Raw genomic sequence first — 19389 nt, 5'->3', positions numbered from 1 at the left:
TTTCCCTCCATGCTCCATCCCTGAAAGGGAGAGGCTGACAGGTGGGGTGTCTTTTCAGACCTCCATCATTAGGATGGGAGTCCCCCTATGCTCTACCATGCTTTCACAATTATCCTACAGAGGGGGAGCTTCACAAGAGGGGCAACAGTGTTGCAAGTATCTCTCTTCTCTGTCTCTTCCTCTCTCTCCCATTCTATCTGTCTTTGTCTCAATAACACTGGTGGAAAATAAAGCAACTGCTGGAACCTCCTTGTTCCTTGTGAGGAGCAGGACTAAGGTGACCTTGAAGGCAGAGGAAGAGAAACTGCACCATGATTATATACTGCAATCTATTAACTGCTTAATCAGGGGGAAATAAAAAATTAAAATGTTGAGCATCAGTTGCTACTAAAACCCAAAATAGTTATTGTGTTTCTTTTGGTGTACAATATTATCTTTGAAATAATCATCACTCTAAAAAGTCAACTTTTTTTGCAATTATTCTTTAAAATTTTTAAATTAATTTTTATTTATGAAAAGGAGACACTGGCATCATCCCCTGGTATTTCTTCTATGGTCATCTGCTTTGGACTGACACTTTTATTAGACTTACTGGTACACCTCTTAGACACTTCACACAACTTTACAGCAGTTTCCCTTTACGCTGCTGGGTTTCTCAAAGACTGACCACAGCAGTGCATGGACTTTGCAGCCAGAGCCTTGGGACTCTATAGTCCCCTTGTCTGCAGGTTCTTCCCCCAGAGTTAGGAAACACCCCCCTCCTTATTAGGGCATGCCCACAGAGGTAGGAAACATCCTTTGGGGCATGAAATGCCCCCAGAGGCAAGAGATGCCCACAGAGGCATGAAATGCCCCCAGAGGCAAGAGATGCCCTCAGAGGCAAGAAATGCTCTTTCACCTGCTAGGCACTGCCCTTTGAGGTAGGAAACGCCTCTTCAGGCCTCCCCTTGGCATCACACTGGTTCTTGCTACTCTCCTACTTGTTCCTCCCTGTCTTGTGCCAGTTCTTTTGTAAATGCCTGTATAATATAGTTTTCTGTTCACCCCACACTCCTGATACTATGGCCATTAGTTGAAAAGAAAGGGGGAAATGTTGGTATGCTTCTAAAACCCCTTCTGTTTCATTGGTTTAATCCCCCCTGCTTAACACTGTATTCTATTTACATAACCACTGTTAACTAAGCACTGCCCTGCCTGCAGGTCATTGGTTTAATCCCGCTGGTTCATATTCTCTTTTTGCTCCATCCCCTCTCCTTGTCACACCCTGATTTTCACCAGTCTCTTTTTGCTCTACCCTCTCTACGTCACATCCTGTTTCCACCCTACTTGGTGAGTATATATATATATATATAAGGACAAGATTGTGATTAGGGATAGCTTAACTTAGATTGTGCTGTGTTCCACATGAATAAAGACTGAACTGCCTACCACTCAGCCATGAGTCTCTGGTTGTCTCTGTCTCCCACCCGCGAAGCTAGCCTGGCAGAATAGTTCATATGAAGAGTTGGGGGGTCTCTGTTTTGTAGTTAGTAGTCTGATTTTAGTTATATTCCAAAGGACCCATTACTATACTAGTTTTTAACTTTTTTTCCTGAGACTGACATCTGAAATGCAGGAGCAACCAAGTTATTGTCTAGGGAGATAATGTCATGGCTGCAAAAAGGACCAGAAATCTGGATCAGGGAAGAGAGTAGCTCCCAAATATGGGAAATCTATATAAATATTGTTGACTTTAAACTCCATTGATTTGATCTGATCAGGGGCCCATATTCAGCTTAGGAGCCTATGTGGCCTATGTATCGCTCTAGATCTGAGCTCACATTCTATGGTCATGAGTAGGAACATTACAAGCTGCCCCAATATCAGGACCTATCTTCCTCAGGTGTAGCATAGAGTATGTTGTCCAACTCCCCTTTGGAGGATGGAACATTCTCTACCATTGTTGATCCATGTTGAGGGCAATCCACCCCCCTAGGAAAAGAGAGAGACAGACTGGGAGTATGGATCAACCTGCCAACACCCATGTTTAGCGGGGAAGCAATTACAGAAATCAGACCTTCCACCTTCTGCACTCCATAATGACCCTGGGTCCATACTCCCAGAGAGATAAAGCGTAGGAAAGCTATCAGGGTAGGGGATAGGATACAGAGTTCTGGTGGTGGGAATTGTGTGGAGTTGTACCCCTTTATCCTATGTTTTATGTCAGTGTTTCCTTTTTATAAATAAAAATTTAAAAAAAATTAAAAAAAGAATATGGGCAAGTGTAAGAGAGGTAAGCAACAACAGTAATGAATAAAGTAGAAATTCTTGGAAAACAAAACAACAACAACAACAAAAGAATCAGATTATGGAGGTTATCATTAGGAAAGTTAAGAAGGTTGGTAGTGGGTATGGTGTGGGACTATACCTTATAATCTCACAATCTTGCAAACCACTATTGATCACATAAATAATGGCTTTAAAAAAGAATCAGTTCCAGGAGGATAAAGAGAGTAGAAACAGGGTGAGCAGAGTATCATGTTCCATAGCCTCTTCCAGAAAACAAATGGTATCTCCAGCTTCTTGCTGGAATTTAATAACATGACTTTCAGCTCAGACTTTGAGGACTGGAGGAGAGTGGAGGAATTCTGGAAATTGTTGGGTAAGAAGGAAATTGGTACAGATGGTGGCTTGACCTCTTAAGGTGTTAAGAAAAACTGTCAGTCTAATCGAGTTGTAAATTCTAGTAGTAGCCACATTCTTGTGGAAATAATTTGGCAGCTCCTCAAAATTATAAACAGAATTATCATCTTATCTAGCAATTATAGGACTAAAGAATTGAAGACATATAGTGAAAGAAATGCATGTACATGCTGTTCATAGCATCACTGTTCACAGTAGCCAAAAAGTTGAAACAATAAAATATCCATCAACAGATGAATAAATAAATTGTGGTATTTATATATAATGAATATTGCTCTATAATGTAGGATGAAACCTCAAAAACATGATATATGAAAGCTTCCAGGCACAATGAGTCACATATATGATATTACCTATATGAGCAATCCAAAATAGACAAATTCATAGAGACAGACAGTAGATTGGTGATTGACAGAAGTTAGGGGTGGAGAATTGAGATTTGGTGGTTCATGGGAATGGGGTTTCCTTTTGTAAATACAAGTGTTTGGGGACCAGATAGTGGTGACAGCTATACAGTAAATGTGAAAGCATACAAATGCTACTCAATTGTACATGTAAAGAAGATTTAAGATGGAAAGTAGTATGTCATGTACATTTTGCCATATTATATAAGATTCTCTTTTGATCATAAAGTTTAGTTTTATGTTACCTGAATTTCATTCCAATAAAAAATTTTAATAACACTGCTGTATTCACCTGATGGCCACTGAGCTCCACTCCTGTGCATACACGAAGAACAAATGGCTCCAGCTCACAAGGTCATTGCAGTCTACTCTGGGATCCAGTAAAATGGACTGGATATGAATTCCAAGTGCATAAAAGTAGGTGTACAAGAAATTTAAAAAGTATTTCCTATTTCTCTCATTTAGTGTAATTCCCATTTGAAGATTTTTTTCTTCTCCCCACTTTTATTTCCAGAACTGTATGCAAATTCCTGAGACTTGCATAATACAAATCATGGAGATGGAGTAGGGAGAATTAGGCCTTTACTTTCCTTCTCAGATAGCTATGGAGGCATCCAGAAACCCACTGAGATTTTGTACAGAAAAATTGATGCAGATATAATATCATGATAAAAAGCTTACTTTTACAGAAAAATTAACAAGTATTATCTAAAAATTTCACAAATATCAATTAAAGTAATTTAAACAGCGATTTAAAAAATATTTTTCATTTATTTTGAATAGAAACAAAGAGAGAAATTGAAAGGAGAGAGGAAGATAGAGAGGATGAGAGAGATACCTACAGCACTGTTTTGCTGCTTAGGAAGCTTCCTCTCTGCAAGTGGGGATCAGAGGTTTGAACCTGGATCTTGTGCACACAGTCCTGTGTGTACTTAACCATGTGTACCACCAACAGGCTCCTAAACATTAACTCTTCATTAATATTCAAAAATACATAAAGGACTAATAAAATTCAGCAAACTAAGCACCTCAAGGGGTAAATATGAAATAGATTTTTCCTTCAGAGAAGATATACGCATGAGAGTAGGAACATGGAAAGATATTCATTGGCTCTTATTATCAGGGAAGTGCAAACCAAAGCCACAAGATATTACTCTATACCACTAAGAATACTTATTTTCATAAAGGTAAGAAATGACAAGTATCTGGCTATAAAGCAGAGAAAAGGAAATGTTTATACATTGATTAATACAGTCACTATGGAGAACAGTGTTGATATTCTTAAAAACAAAAACAAATAATTCAAGAACAAAAGAAAAGCAACGTATACAAAATTGAACAAAAGATATAAATAGGTACTTCTCTAGAGCTCACATACAGAGGGCTCACAGACATATGAAATATGGTACAAACCACATATTATTACAGAAATGAAAATTAAATGACAGTGAAGTACCACCTCATATCTGTGGGAATGGCATACATAAAAAAGGTTTGAATTGGCAAGTGTGGAGGATGTATAGAAAAAGAAACTCAGTTCACTGCTGTTGGGAATATAAACTGGAGCAGTTCAGTCTCTATGGAAAAATATTTTGAGAGTCCTTAAATAAAAATGGAAATACTTTATGATTCAGCAATACTACTCCTAGGCATATATACAAATGACACAAAAACAGTAATTTGAATGGATATATGTAGACCTCCTGAGTTCATAGCTATCCTATTCTAGTAGCCTAAGTAGGAAATCAACTGAAATATTCATTAACAGATAACTAGATACAGGAGTTGACTTCCCTGGGCAGATGACTTTGCCAATGCTTCCTAAACATCACCTCTACAGAGCTGGGGGTATGGATAAACCTGCCAATATCCATGTCCCACATAGAAGCAATCACAGAAGCCAGAACTCCCACCTTCTGAACCCCAAAAAGAATTTTAGTCTATACCTCCAGAGTGGAGTATAATAAGAGAATATATAATAGAATATGTAATATATAATGTAATATGAGAATATATAATAGGAGAATATGACCAGAGGGCTCTGTACACCCATTCCATCAAGACTTGTTTGCTTGTTATTAGGAATCTTGTTTTCATACCACCAAGGAAAGGGAAGCAAATTTGGAAAACACTAGAGGGGCTAGACACAATTCTGCTTATTTGAGAGAGGAGAAAAGGAAGGACACTTGGAAATCAAAATAGGTATAGGGGTGAACTAGAAAAGAAGTGCAGACAGAACCATTGAAAAACGAGGGGTAAAGTATGTATAGATATGGATAGGTATAGAATCAGCTCATACCAGTAATCTTGGGTACCCCCATTATCTTATAATTTTGCAGATCAATATTAAATCACTAATAAAAAAGAAAAAAAGAAGCTATGGGATATATAGTTAGTAGAATACTAATATATATACTTGTGCTTATTGTAGCATTATTTTTAACAACTAACATTTGGAAATAATATAAGTGCCCACAGTTTAGCAGACAAAGGAATGATATATATATATACAAAATGGATTACTATTCAGTTATTTAAAAATATGAAATTCTGACATTTGTGACAACATGGATGACTCAAAGGTATAATGCCAAAAGCCAAAAGCAACCAGCTATAGGAATCTGGGAACCAATTGACCAGAAATCACCTCACACCATATATAAACAGAAACACCCAGGAAATTGACATAGGTTTCATAGCACAAGTAATATAATGGCCAAACCAAAAAGAAATACTGGAGAAAAGAAGCAGGACAAAATTTCAGAATCAACAAAGAAACAAGAAAATTAATTTAAGAGATGGATAGACTAGATCTCATGGGCATGTTCAGAGTTCTTAACCCAGGTAAATTGGAATACACATTCTTTTCAAATCCGCACAGCACATCCTCAAAAATAGACCACATGTTAGGCCACAAAAACAGTAACAACAAATTCAAGAGCATTGAAATCATCCCAAGCATTTTCTTAGGCCACAGTGGAGTAAAGATAATAATCAACAACAAACAGAAAATTACTAAAAGTCATAAAACTTAGAAACTCAACAACATACTGGTTAATAACCAATGGGTCAAAGAAGAACTCAAGCAAGAAATTCAAATGTTCCTACAAACAAATGAAAATGAAGACACAAGCTATACAAATATTTGGGACACAGCTAAAGCAGTACTGAGAGGGAAACTCAGAGCCATACAAGCCATACACATTAAAGAACAAGAAAAAGCTCAAATAAACAGCCTAACAGCATGCCAAAAGACATAGGAAAAGAAGAACAAAGGAACCCTAAAGCAACCAGAAGGACTGAAATCACTAAAATTAGAGCAGAAATACTCAACATCGAAAATAAGAGAACCGTACAAAAGATCAATGAAGCCAAATGTTGGTTCTTTGAAAAATTAAACAAAATTGGCAAACCCTTAGGCAGACTCACTAAAAAAAGATAAGTCTCAAATAAATAGACTTGTAAATAATAGTGGAGATATCACAACAAACACCACAGAAATCCAATTACGCTAAGCTTCTACAAACAACTATATGCTACCAACCTAGAGAATCTGGAAGAAATGGGAGAATTCCTAGAAACATATGCCCTTCCAAAACTGAACCAGGAACAATTATAGAACCTAAATGGACCAATCACAGACAAAGAAATTGAAACAGAGAGAGACACACACAGAGAGAGAGAGACACCTTCAGCCCTGCTTCACCACTCATTACGCTTTTCCCCTGCAGGTGGGGACCAGGGGCTTGAACCTGAGTCCTTATGCAGTGTAGTGTGTGTGCTTAACCAGGTGTGCTTCCACCTGGCCCTGAATGACCGTTTCAATGAAAACTGTAAGACATTGCTAAAAGAAATAGAGGATGGCACAAAGAAATGGAAAACATCCCCTATTCATGGACGGGAAGAAATATATTTAAAATGGCAATACTGCCCAAAGCAATTTATAGATTCAGTGCAATCCCTATTAAAATACCAATGACATATTTCTAGGAAATTGAACAACTTATCCAAAAATTTGTATGGAACTATAAAGAACCACAAATAGCAAAATCTCTCCTGAGGAAAAAGAAGAAAAATGAAGACATCACAACTTCTGACTTCAGTTTATATTTTAAAACAATAGTAGTACAAACGGTGTGGTATTGGAATAAAAATGGACATATGGACACATGGGCCAATGGAACAGGTTAGAGAGCCCAGAACTATACTCACACATATATAAAACTTTATATATAATAATGTGATGAAGGGGCAAAAACTGCCCAGTGAGGAATAGAAAGTCTCTTTAACAAATTGTGCTGGGTGAATTGACAAACACATGCAGAAAAATAAAACTAGGCCACCTAACACCATGCAACAAATTAACTCAAAATGGATAAAAAGATATGGATATTGACCTTAAATTATAAAATACATAGAAGAATACATTGGTGAAATATTCCAGGACCTTAAAATTATTTGGAGACTCCATCCCATGGGCAAGCGAAAAAAATCAATAAATGGGATTATATCAAATTGAAAAGCTTCTACACATCAAAAGAAAATTTTGTAAGAGTAAACAGGAAACCCAGCAAATGAGAAAAGATATTTGCACCCTACACTTCACACAAGTGGTTGATACAAAATATCTATAAATCTTTTTTTGTGGGGAGTTGGGCGGGAGTGCAGCAGGTTAAGTGCATGTGGTGCAAAGCGAAAGGACCTGCATAAAGATCCCGGTTTGAGCCCCCGGCTCCCCACCTGCAGGGGAGTCGCTTCATAGGAAGTGAAGAGGGTCTGCAGGTGTCTGTCTTCTTTCTCTCCCCCTCTCTGTCTTCCCCTCCTCTCTACATTTCTCTCTGTCCTGTCCAACAACAATGACATCAATAACAACAACGATAATAACTACAATAAAACAGCAAGGGCAACAAAAGGTAATAAATAAATATTAATAAAATCTTTTTTGTTATTATCTTTATTTATTTATTGGATAGAGACAGCCAGAAATCAAAAGGGAAAAGGGTGACAGAGAAGGAGAGAGACAGAGAGACACCTGCAGCCCTGCTTCACCACTTGCAAAGCTTTCCCCCTGCAGGTGGGGACTGGGGGCTCAAACCTGGATTCTTGAACATTGCAGCATGTGCGCTCAACCAGGTGCACCACCACCCAGCCCCCCAAACATCTATAAAGAACTAATACAGCTCAACAAAAAGAAAAAGAATAACCCAATATAAAAGTGAATAGAAGATATGAATAGAGGGTTCTCTAAAAAAGAGCTACACATGGCCCACAGACATATGCAGAAATGTTCTGACTCACTCATCAGAGAAATGCAAATTAAGACCACATTGGCATTCCATTACACTTGTGAGAATTGGCTCCATCAATAAAACAAGAGAAGATTAGTACTGAAGAGAATGTACAGAGGGAGGAACTCTACGACATTGCTGGTGGGAATGCAAACTGGTACAACTACTGTGAAGAACAGTATGCAGAATCCTTAAACAAACACAAATGGAAATGACACAATATCCAGCAATTCCACTACTAGGCGTATACTCAAAAGAAATTATAACATTGCTCCCCCAAGTTCATGAAAGCTTTATTCACAATAGCAAAAACCTGGAAATAACCAAAATGCCCTTCAACAGATGACTGGATAAAAACATTATGGGACACATACTCAACAGAGTATTGTTCAGACAAAAAAAAAAAAGATGATATTGTGTCCTTTGGGATAAAGTAAATGGAATTGGAGATCATGCTTAGTTAAGCAAGTAAGAAGGTGAGGATAATTACAGAATGATTTCACTCGTGTGCAGAATATAGCGAATTGAGTATGGGGTTGGGGGATTGGGCAGTAGCACACCAGGTTAAGTGTACATAGTACATAGTACCAAGCACAAGGGTCTGGGTTCTGAGCTTCTGGAGAATCACTTCACACAAGGTGAAAAAATTGTCTATCTTTCTCTCTCCCTCTCTATCTCCCCTTCCCTCTCAATGTCTCTCTGTCCTATCTAATAAAAGTAAATAAATAAAGGGAAATTAAAAAAAAAAAAAAGGCCACCAGGAGTAGCAGATTTGTAGTGCAGGTCCCGAGCCCCAGTGATAACCCTGGAGGCAAAAAAAAAAAAAAAAAAAGGTGGGCAGGCAGTGGCACACCTGGCTGGGTGCACATGTTACAATGCACAAGGATCTGGGTTCAAACCCCCAACCCCCACCTGCAGGGGGAAAGCTTCAGGAGTGGTGAAGCAGGGATGTAGGTGTCTCTCTTCCTCTCTCCCTCTCTATCTCCCCTTCCCTCTGAATCTCTCTTTGTGTTCAATAAATAAAATAATTTATTTTTTTCTTTTAAAAAGAGATAATTGAATATACAAATGTGAAAAAAAACCCAGAATGTCAACCTATTTCTAAGACTGTGGGAGAACTATAGTGGTTATCTATAGGGGTGGGAATGGGGGTGTTCATTTTTCCCCCATGTCTGATGGGCTTTATTGCTATCAGAAACTGCAGCAATTGTACCTCTTGCCCTTGCTGTACCTCCCTCACCCCAATTCCTAAGCAGGATGGCCTAAGGAAGTGGTGCTTTAAGTTAAAGACAATTAGGGAGCAACTTGGCCTGGTTGGAACAAATAGGATCCAGACCCTCCTCAGCCCACACCAAGGCTGAAGATCTTGTGCTTGCTTTGTGTCATCATAAAACAATCAAGAGAGAGACAGGCTGGGAGTATGGATCAACCAATCAACTCCCATGAGAGTTGATTATTCAATAGGATATAATCTTTAAGATCAAGAAAGAATATATAAAGTTATTCTATGTAGTTTGATGTCTTACTGAACAGAACAGAAGGTGCAAGGTTTGTTCTTAGAGAAAACACTGGCTACTTAGTAGGGTTTAAAGCCAACTGTTCAGGAGTCGGGCTGTAGCGCAGCGGGTTAAGCGCAGGTGGCGCAAAGCACAAGGACCGGCATAAGGATCCCGGTTCGAACCCCGGCTCCTCACCTGCAGGGGAGTCGCTTCACAGGCGGTGAAGCAGGTCTGCAGGTGTCTATCTTTCTCTCCTCCTCTCTGTCTTCCCCTCCTCTCTCCATTTCTCTCTGTCCTATCCAACAACGACAACAACAATAATAACTACAACAATAAAAAAAACAACAAGGGCAACAAAAGGGAATAAATAAATAAAATAAATAAAATTTAAAAAAAAAGCCAACTGTTCTTCAGGTACCAGGCAGAAAGGAGTATTTCAATGAAGTGTTTACTATAAAGGTCTTATGCCTATAAACAATAACAAAAGAAAAAAAAAGAAAAGAAACTGAACCACTATATTTCAACTAACACAAAAGTAAATTCCAAGTGGATCAAGGACTTGGATGTTAGACCAGAAACTATCAAATACTTAGAGGAAAATATTGACAGAACTCTTTTCCTCATAAATTTTAAAGACATCTTCAATGAAACGAATCCAATTACAAAGAAGACTAAGGCAAGATAAAACCAATGGGACTACATCAAATTGAAAAGCTTCTGCACAGCAAAAGAAACCACTATCCAAACAAAGAGACCCCTCACAGAATAGAAGAAGATCTTTACATCAGACAAGAGGCTAATAACCACAATATATAAAGAGCTTGCCAAATTCTACAATCTATGCCATTAAAAAGTTTATGCCTATTTAAACTTTAGTGCTTGGTAATAAAAGGTCAATATAGAATCATTTGATTATAGTAGCAATATCTAACATTTGCAATGTATTCATCTCTCATTCAATCACATTATAGTCAAGTATATTTAGTTTCACATCTTTTATAACTGTCATCATGAAGAAGAAATATTATGTTCTTATTTTACAAGAGATATTCACAGAACATTTTTTTTCTCCAGGGAGTGTGCTAACCAACATAAGTTCTAAATTCTTCACATAATATATAAAACAGAAGAAATGTCTTCAGATTTTGTTTTTGAAGTATGGCGTGCTGGCACTTTCAAATTAGGCAACAGTTCTTCATTCCTGTACTCTGGCTCAGAGCCGCTGTTTATTGTGGTCTAGAGCAGCAGGCATGATTTCTTTTTAGGCTTTTTCTTTTCCACTAAATGTTTTTCAATTTATCTGTCTGACAGTCTCATAAAATTTTTCATTAACATTGCTTTTTGACTTTGCAGAAGATTCTAAAAAGATTACACCATTTTCTTGTTCAGTTCTGACCCTGTTCTTTGCCAACTACTTGCTCATCTTCCAAATCACATCTAATGTCAACCAAAATCAGTGAAACATCTTCTGTGTCTTTAACCCATAAAATCTGTTCCCTCAGGTCCTGTAAGTCAAATGTGGATTGAGCTGTAGTAGAATATACTAGTGCAAAACCTTGGCCATTCTCCATATATAAATCCCTCATCATTCTGTTCCTGTTGTGTCCAGGACTTCCAGCATACACAGTTGGCAGTCTACTTCAACTTGCTTTCTTTAGAAATCTTCAATCATTTGGTCATATTTTTCAACAAAAATTCCCTGAATAAACTGATCTCTCAGAGCAGACTCCTCCTGAACAGAGGACTGCTAGCTTGGCCATTAAAATTAAATAGAAAAATCCCCCCCATTTAGGTGCCACATTCTCTATCCCTTCCCCTCCTCCCCCCTTCCACCTTCTTCTTTGTCCTGGCTCTGGATCTGCCTTTGAAGGCAGTGGTGGCCCCCCAACAGAGTGGCATGCCCCCATTATTTTATAATCTTGTAATTAACTAGTAAGTCACTAATGAAAGTTTTTAAAAAAATAATAATATAAAAATTTAATCCATTTGACATATTGCAAAACATTTTCACCTTTCATTAAAGCCCCAGGATCACTGTTTGGCCTGCAATAAATAAAGTGGTATTTACTCCATCAGAAATACCAAAGGGGATGTTGAATCAAAGATCCTAGCTTGACATTATTTTATAACAAAATGAATAAAGACAAATATTGTTGTCTTTCTTTTCTCCGTTAATTGGATGCTCTTCAAGAGTCGATTATTCATCTCTGTCTTCGGAACCTAGGACAATGCCTGACATAGATAAAGACATTCAGTGACTAGTAAAAGGATTTGTTGAGGGAGAAGGTACTACCCAGAAAATAGGAGTGGTTACAGGTATGGATCAGAAGGTGTAGGTGGGGCTTTTGTTTTAAAAGGCTGAATCTTGTGCTCTTTCATTCTGCCTTTCCGGTATTGCCATGTAACCAACAGAATGCTGTAAGTCTCTTTCGCTCTATCTTTTTCTTTCTTTTTTTTTTTCTCTCTCCCTCTCATGCCCTCACATGTATATGTTATTTTTTTAAATAAAGTTTAATTTACCTGAATAATGATACTCTTCCATCAATTCTTTGTTGAGAAAAATGGGTGACAAATCTTTAGAACAGGGGACGGATGATATCCCTCCTCTTTTCCTTTAACAGACTGATGAATGAATCAGCAGTGTCAATAGATTAAAAACACAAGAGAATGTATACAGAGGAAGTGTGGGTATTAGGGATGTCAGATGTTGGTACTGGCTCACAGACACTGAAACTAGGGTTTGGGGAGGTAGCCTGTAGGACAGGATATGGTTAAGAGTAAGAAACAAAGGAGGGTTGGAGGTAAGGGTGGATAGGAGGAAGCTGGTAGGACAGGATGTGGTCAAGAATAGTCAGTAGGCCTGGCTAGTAGGACAGACAGAATCTGGTTATTGCTTAATCGTGATGAAAATTCAGGGAATCTAGGGGAATGAGGCAGAGACTCAGGTTATTCTGAGGTCACAGATGAACGCTAACATTTTATTTTTCTGGAAAACTGTTTTGAAAAAGATTGTGAACGTATTTCTTTGCTCTTCCTTTTCTTTTTTAAAATGTATTATTATTATTTTAATATTTATTCCCTTTTATTGCCCTTGTTGTTTTATTATTATAGTTATTATTGATGTCATTGTTGTTGGATAGAACAGAAAGAAATGGAGAGAGAGGGGAAGACAGAGATGGGGAGAGAAAGACACCTGCAGACCTGCTTCACCACTTGTGAAGCGACTCTCCTACAGGTGGGGAGCCAGGGGCGAGAACCCGGATCCTTAAGCTGGTCCTGGCGCTTTGCACCACATGCTCTTAACCCGCAGCATGACTCCCATGCTCTTCCTTTCTTTCTAGTTTATATAAAGGAGAAATCCTTCTTATATTCAAAGTCCTTGAGACAGATGAAGTCACAGAGTGTACTCTCTACCACAATACAGAGAGAAATCTTGAAGCCCATAGGATTTTCTGCTGAATGTCACGATAATAAACAAATACTACTAATGGATCTTTGAATAACTGAAATATAATTGCCACATTTCTCAGTTTTACAGAAGCATATTTTTTTGTTGATCTTTAGGTTTGGCTTACTGACATAGGGTAGTAAACATCTCCCTAACAAGTATGAATGGAATAATATTATAATAAAGGTAAATCTTGCTCAGAAGGATATACTAATAGTTTGATAACCTTACATACACGCATATACTTTATACCATCCTCATTTTTCTCATTTGATCCTAAATTCACCCTCTCACCTCCCAAAGATAATCACCATAGTTCTCACAAGTCAGACATCACTTTAAGTGCATTATAAGTGTTGGGTCATTTGATTTTTTTTTGCAATGTCCTTAGAGGAAAGTGATTATGACTATTCTCATTTTCTAGGGCAAGTTAGTGGAGTGATGGAGGGGTTAGTAATTTACCCAACTAATTACTACTATCAAGTTACACAAACCTGCTTTTTTTTTTCTTTCTTGTACTAGTATCACACTCCACTCTGCTTATTTGAATGAAAACAAGATGTTCATTTCTAGGTCTGATAGCTTATCCATTTTTTTAACTTTCTAGTATTAATAGGATGCTTGGTATTTGATAAAAGATGGAGTGAAAAATGAATTAGTAAAGGGGGCCAGGCAGTAGCGCAATGGGTTAAATGCACATGGTGCAAAGCACGAGAACTAGTACGAGGATCCTGGTTGAAGCCCCCAGCTCTCCACTTATGGGGGGGCACCTCACAAGCAGTGAAGCAGGTCTGCAGATGTCTATCTTTCTCTCCCCATCTCTTTCTTCCCCATATCTATTGATTTCTCTCTGTCTTATCAACAACAATGATAGCAATAACAACAACAATAATAATAACTACAACGATAAACAACAAGGGCAACAAAAGGGAAAAGGTGGCCTCTAGGAGCAGTAGATTCATAGTGCAGGCACCAAGCCCCAGCAATACTCCTGGAGGCAAAAAATAAAAAATAAGTAAAGAGTAAAAATTTTTTTTAATGAAACAGTAAAGAGATAGTTGCAGAGACAGTAGCGGTTTAAAATATCCCTAAAGTTATCTTCATAGTTGGTTATTTTCCATTTAAAAACATAGGATCGGGGGCTGGGTGGTGGTGCATCTGGTGTAGTGCACATGTTACTATGAACAAGGACCAAAGTTCGAGCCCCAAGTCCTCACCTGCAGGGGGAAAGCTTCACAGCTTCACAAGCTGTGAAGCAGTGTTGCAGGTGTCTCTCTCTCTCTCTCTCCCTCTCTATCTCTCAATTTCTTACTGTCTATCCTACAAATAAAAAAATATAATAACAAAAAATTGAAAAAAAAAACAGGATGAAGGCAACTCAATCAAAAGACTGAATAAAGCCCCCAGCTAAAGGCCTTCCTTCTCTCACTGAACTGTAGCCACATCTAGAACTTGGGAACCCTCAACTAAGCTGCTCAGAAGTATTAATACAAGGCTGAGGTGACAACATACTTTTTATGCAAAAGACTTTCATTCCTGAGGCTCTGAGATCCCAGGTTCATTCTCAGCACTACCACAAGCCAGAAGTATGCAGTGCTGTGGTCTCTCTCTAGCTCTCTTTCTTATTAAAATAAATATATATTTTTTAAAAATTTCACAAAGTATTAATACATTGTAAAATGACTTACTTCTGATAAATCAAGAAGTTCACTTTACAGGCCTGATGGTGGTGCACCCCCACCTGCAGGGGGGAAGCTTCCTATGTGTGAAGCAGTGCTGCAGGTGTCTCTCTATCTCCCTCATCTCTCAATTACTCTCTGTCCTAGCTAGGAAAAAAAAAAGAAAAGGAAGGAAGAAGAGAAGGAAGGAAGGAAGAAAGAAAAAAAGAAAGAAAGGAAGGAAGGAAGGAAGGAAGGAAGGAATAAAGAAAGAAAGAGATGAAGGAAGGAAGGGAGAAAGGGCTGCTAGTAGCACGGAGCATCAGCAATAACCCTGGTGGCAATTAAAAAAAAAAAGTTCACTTTACCTACTGATTTGATTGTCCATGATGCCATAGTTCTCTTGCGCTACCATCCTTCTTCATTAAAAATACTCCACAGAATTAGAGGTGATTATAAACATGAACTTGCAAAAAGAAAACAAACTGTTTCTAACACTGAGAATGCTGGTGGTTATCTTTAGGATGTAGGAGGGTGGGGTTCAGAACTTTTGGTGGTGGGTGTGGTGTAGAACTATACACTGTAATCTAATAATCTTACAGTCTACTATCAATCACCGATAAAAAAAAATAAAAATAAGGGCTGGGTGGTGATGCACCAGGTTAAGTGCAAGTGTTACCATGCACAAGAACCTGGTTCAAGCCCCGGTCCCCACTTATAAGGGAAAAGCTTCATTAGTGGTAAAGTAGTACTGCAAGAGTCTCTCTGTTTCTTTCTCTTCCATCCCCTTTCCCTATGAATTTCTCTCTTTTCTCTCAAATTAAATAAAGTTAAAAATATTTTTTAAAATGCTAAAAGTGACATTTTAAAAAATGTAGGCAAACAAATGTTCCGTGGACTTTTCCTACATCTCTGTTGGGGATGTAAATTGATCCATCCTCTGTGGAAAACGGTCTGGAGATTCATCAGAACAGTAGAAACAGGCCTATATTCTGACCCAGCAATCCCTCTCCCAGCGATTTATCCAAAGGAAACAGACACCTGTCTAAAGAGAACTTTCCACACTGTGTTCATAGTAATTTGTAAAAACCCAAACTCAGAAGCGACCCAGATGCCCAACGACAGGTGAGTGGCAAAGACAGTTTTACTATAGACGCACAGTGAACTACTACTCATCTGTCAAAAGTGATCAAGTCATCTCTTTTGCCAAATCTTGGATAGAATTTGAAGACATTGTACTGAGTGACAAGCCAGAAAGAGAAGGGCCAGTAACAAATAATCTCATTCACAGAATAAGAAGCAAGGTCAGTAAGGGAGACTTGAACTGAGTGTGATGTATTGCACCACAGCAAAGAAATCTAGGGAAGGAGCGTAAGGTATGGGATAGAGGAGCTCTGGAGGGCTGGTATATGATGGTGAAAAAGGATCAAGGTTGGGGGAGAGAGTGTCTTGCAGATGGCTGTTATAGGGAGATGAAAGATTGTATGTATGTATGTGTTAACAACTTCATTGTAAACAATATACTTCCCAATAAAGTGGAAAAGAAAAAAAATTCCATGGATATGAACCAGAGAAACTAAATAGTCAGATCTTCCCCAAGTGGAAGTGTCTGAATTACTATAATGATGCTTAATAAGCTTGAGAGAATGTGTATAAAGGGGAGTAGGGATAGTTACACTAGAGAACTATCTTGTTTATGCCAGGTATAGTTGTTTGATTTCAAGGACAAAGGATCTCAAAGTCTTTCATGTACTTAAAGGAAATAATTGGCAACTTAAACTATCCAATATGAAGAGGAAATATTATTCTAAAAGAAAGTTGGAATACAGATATTTTCAATTTGAAAATTTATCATTGCTGAAGAATTCTTCACATAGGAGAAAAATGAAGAATTACAGAAAGAGTAAAAATAACCATGTGAAAAGGTGGGTAAAAGGTTTGAACAGATAATTTTCTAATGAAGATACACAGATGGACATATAAAAACCTGCTCCAATTTACTTATCATTGGAACAATGCAAAGTAAAACTACAATGAGATACCATCTCATAGCTGTGAGAATGGCCTTCATCAACAAAATAGGACGTGCTGGCAAGGATGTGGATAAAAAGAACTCTGAAAGCCAGATGATGGTGCACCAAGTAGAGTACATGTGTGTTATCATGTACAAGCACACAAATTTAAGTTCTTGGTCCTCATGTACAGTGGAGAAGCCTCACAAGTGATGGAAAAGTGCTGCAGGTCTCTCTCAGTGACAACCTTAGCAGCAAAAAAAAAAAAAAGGTGTGTGTGTGTGTGTGTGTGTGTGTAGTTATGTGAAAGGGGTATTGGTATTGAGGTTCTGATGCATGATGGTGAAGAAAGACCCAAGTTGGAGACAAGAAATTGTACCCATTTGTCAATAACCATTAACCCTTCAGTTAAATGATAAAAAGAAACTCTGTTATGGAAATACAAACTGATGCAGCCCTTTGAAAAGCAAAGGAAAGTCATTAACCAAACAAACAAATTGGGAAATACTTTATGATCTTGCATAGATTCAAAGGACAGGAAAACACGAATACAGAGGGACGTGCATACTCCTATATTCATAGTTGCTTTATTCGCAACCACTAAGGAGTAGAAACAACCTAGAGTCCCATGAACAGGTGACTAGATGAAGACGTTCTGGGACATGTATTCAGTGGAATACTACTCTTCAATTAAAAGGGTGAATTGTGTCCTTTGGAATAAAATGAATGGAACTGGAGGGCACTATGCTTTAAGTATTAAGAAAGTGAAAGACAACAACCAGATAGTGGTTTCTTTCATACTTTGAATATACATAATTCAAACACATGAACATACCAAAAAAATGTGACCAAATTAAGACTTTGAGAGAACTATGGTGGTTTTCATGGCAGGTAGTGGTGGTGGTAAGGAAAGAGACACAGAACTTTGGTGGTAGGTGCAGAGTGGAACTATATCCCTGTAATCATATAATATTGTAAACTATTATTAAATCACTAACAGAAAATAAAAGAGTCCTGGAAATACACCTTAAGTTGGGTATAGTGAGTTCTTAAAACTAGTTTCCGTAGATCTATTGTTAAATCGATCATATACACGAGTAACATTTTATATATTTGTTTTAGAAGAGTTTTTATTTGATCTCACATGTTTTACAAATTTTGAATAAGGAAAATAGTGCTTTTTCTGGAAGTGGCAGGCTTTCTGTGACCGTTAAACTATTTCATAGACTTGTTTAATGATCTCATTGATTTTTGAAACAGCAAGTTTTCCAAGTTCTGTTTTGGTAAGCTTAGATATTAAGTACTATCTTAAAGGGAATTATAAGGAGGAAGTTTTGAAAACTTGGGCAATTCCCAGCAAACTAATTTTTTGGGTGGGGAAGAGGAAAGATATTAAAAGTAAGAAAAATGTGGCATATCTGACCCCCCAAATTGAAAAGAGATAGATAGTTTGGCAAGATATATGTTGATGGTAGAAAAAAACCTCAGGAGAAAAATCCCTTCATGCATAAGCAAAACACTTTTTCTTCTTTGTTTTTTTTTTTTTTTAATTAATTTTTTTTTTATTTAAGAAAGGATTAGTTAACAAAACCATAGGGTAGGAGGGGTACAACTCCACACAATTCCCACCGCCCAATCTCCATATCCCACCCCCTCCCCCGATAGCTTTCTCATTCTCCATCCCTCTGGGAGCATGGACCCAGGGTCATTGAGGGTTGCAGAAGGTAGAAGGTCTGGCTTCTGTAATTGCTTCCCTGCTGAACATGGGCGTTGACTGGTCGGTCCATACTCCCAGTCTGCCTCTCTCTTTCCCTAGTAGGGTGGGTCTCTGGGGAAGCGGAGGTCCAGGACATATTGGTGGGGTCGTCTGTCCAGGGAAGTCTGGCCAGCATCCTGATGACACCTGGAACCTGGTGACTAAAAAGAGAGTTAACATACAAAGCCAAACAAATTGTTGAGCAATCATGGACCCAAAGCTTGGAAAAGTGGAGAGTAAGTATTAGGGAGGGTACTCACTGCAAACTCTAGTGTACTTCTGTTTTCTTACTTTGGTGCCATACTCCAAACTCAGTCAATTTCTGCTTTGCGTTTCTACTTCTTTTTTTTTTTTTTTTTAATGCATAACATTCCCCAGATTCCCATTTAACAATACAACCCCTACTATTTCATTCATCATCTTTCATGGACCTGTATTCTCCCCAACCAACTACCCACCCACCCCAGAGTCTTTTACTTTGGTGTAATACTCCAATTCCATTTCAGGTTCGACTTGTGTTTTCTTTTCTAATCTTGTTTTTCAACTTCGACCTGAGAGTGAGATCATCCCGTATTAATCCTTCTGTTTCTGACTTATTTCACTCAACATGATTTTTTCAAGGTCCATCCAAGATCGGCTGAA

The 19389-nt window shown here is 38.0% G+C and overlaps 1 pseudogene; it reads right to left on the bottom strand.

The window, feature by feature from the left end:
- Nucleotides 1-11109: 11109 nt before the first annotated feature.
- LOC103125313 (ras-related protein Rap-1A-like) lies at nt 11110-19140 on the bottom strand (annotated as a pseudogene).
- Between the last annotated feature and the right edge of the window lie 249 nt (nt 19141-19389).

Source organism: Erinaceus europaeus, chromosome 10 (genome assembly GCF_950295315.1).
Source record: "Erinaceus europaeus chromosome 10, mEriEur2.1, whole genome shotgun sequence".
Classification (NCBI taxonomy): domain Eukaryota; kingdom Metazoa; phylum Chordata; class Mammalia; order Eulipotyphla; family Erinaceidae; genus Erinaceus; species Erinaceus europaeus.
Note: the sequence above shows the minus strand (reverse complement) of the source record. Positions and strands in the feature narration are given on the sequence as shown.